Consider the following 2,500-nt stretch of genomic DNA (forward strand, 5'->3'; position numbering starts at 1 on the left):
ATGATAAGAAATAATTCCTGATGATGCTATAGGGACCCACATACAGCATCTAAGATGAACACTTTAAGATCTGTACTATATCACTGGTCCTCAAAATAATTTAATCATATTATTATTATTATTATTATTGATTTTGGACCACACCTGTGGTGCTACTCTCATCTCTGTACTTAGGAATTACTCCTGGAGGTGCTCAGGGGACCATATAAATGCCAGGAATCAAAACTAGATGGGCTGCATGCAAAGCAAGCACCCTATCTATCTTTTGTACTATTGACTATTGCTCCAGTTCACTACAGTAATATGATAGTTGACTTACCCTTTTTGCAGAATTAATGATTTCATTTCACTTCATTTTTTAATTTTCAAATAAAACCACCACCTTTCCTTATATTCTTTCATCTTAGCTGTCAACCCTCTGTCTTCCATTTAGCTTTGAGTTTATTTCTTTATTTTTCTTGTTTGCTTTGTCTGTACATTAATATTATATGTATATATATATACACATTACATCATATTGGAGAAATCATCTAATATTTGTCTTTTCCCTTCTGATTTACTTTGCTTTACAGAGTCCTCTTGAATTCATTCTATTTTTTTCTTTTCTTTTCTTTTCTTTTTTTTTTTTTTCCGACCACACCTGATGATGCTCAGGGGTTACTCCTGGCTATGCGCTCAGAAATTGCTCCTGACTTGGGGGACCATATGCGACGCCGGGGAATCTAACCGCAGTCCATCCTAGGCAAAAGGCATATATCTTACCGCTTGTGCCACAGCTTCAGCCCCTCATTCTATTTTCTACAATAAAATTTATAGCTAAATAGTATTTCATTGTATAAATCATTGTCTCCTAATGTGAGTAATACCACCTGCTCGCCACCAGAGGGCACTAGAATAATGACAGGGGTCTTGGTAACATGTCTAAGGTACAAAGGGAAGAACTTTCAGGTTCTTTTAAATTACTTTATTTAAATATAGAGGTCACAAGGCTGTTCAAATGCAGTTGGTGGGTTTTCTTTTTCTTTTTTGACAACTGCAAAGTTTTTCATGATTGAGATTCACCCATACGATGTACAGCACCCTTAACCAGTGCACATTGCTCACCACCAATGTCCCCAATTATCCTTCCCCCTGACTGTAACTGGGGGAGAATATTTTCTTCTCTTTTTAGATTCCCCCCCCCTTTTTTAAGATACTATGTTTTGCAATATTTTTTGCTAAAGGGGTATCATACTTATAACTTCATCTCCTTTCAGCACCCAGTTCTTGTCCAGTGAACATTTCTAACTATTGTTATATTGTTATATTGTCATAGTGTCCATTTTCCACCCTAACTGCATTCCCCTGCCTTTTGTGGTAAGCTTCCAACTTTGGACTTATCCTCCTTGATCTCGTCTCTGTCTCTTTTGTCTCTGGATATTCATACCATACTACTTATATTTTTTATTTCCCAAAAATGAATGCAATTATTCTATGTCTATACCTCTCCCTCTAACTCATTTCACTCAGCATAATACTCTCCATATCCATCCTGCATAAATAAATTTATTAACTATACTTTTTCTAACAGCTGCATAGCATTTCTCTGTGTAGTTGCATCACTGTCTCTTTACATACTCATGGGTTCTCAGGCAGTTGGGTTGTTTCACGATTATGGCTACTGTGAATAGTGCTGTGATGAACATAGGATTGCAGAAGGCTTTTTTGAGGTGTGTTTTTGGGATTGCTGAATCATATAAAAGCTCAATTTCTAGTTTTTGGAAAATATCCATATTGTTTTCTAAAATGACTGGACCAGTCTGCATTCCCACCAGCAGTGAATAAGAGTCCCTTCCTTCCTACATCCGTGCCAACACTGGCTGTTTTTGTTTTTGTTATGTGTGCTTGTCTCTGTGGTAAGATGAGATGATAGCTCATTGTTGCTTTGACTTTCATCTCCCTAATTAGTGATATGGAACATTTTTTCATGTGATTTTTGGTTATTTATATTTTTTCTTTGAGGACATGTCTTTTTACTTATTCTTCCCATTTTTGAATAGGGTTAAACATTTTTTTTTTTTGATAAGCTCAATCTCCTTACCAGATGGGTTTTGAGTAAATAGTTTATCTCATTCCAGGGGTAGTCTTTGTATTCTAATCACAAATTCCTTTGCAGAAGTTTCTTAGTTTTATGTAGTCCTATTTGTTTAGTTTGGCTTCTACTTGCTTAGTCAGTGGTATTTCATTTTCGAAGATGTCTTTAGTTCCAATGTCATGAAGTGTTCTACCTTTTTCCTCCCTCTATGTACCTTATGATTGCAGATCTAATATTAAGTTCTTTAATCCATTTTGATTTAATTTTTTGTTCATGGCATTAAAAACAGGGTCTGAATCAACATTTTTTTGCATGGAATTGACCAGTTTTCCCAGTACTACTTATTGAAGAGGATTTCCTTGCTTCACTCTTTGTGCTTCTTACTCCTTTATCAAAGATTGATTGCTATTAATTGCAATTAACTAA

This window comes from Suncus etruscus, chromosome 4 (genome assembly GCF_024139225.1).
Source record: "Suncus etruscus isolate mSunEtr1 chromosome 4, mSunEtr1.pri.cur, whole genome shotgun sequence".
Classification (NCBI taxonomy): Eukaryota; Metazoa; Chordata; class Mammalia; order Eulipotyphla; family Soricidae; genus Suncus; species Suncus etruscus.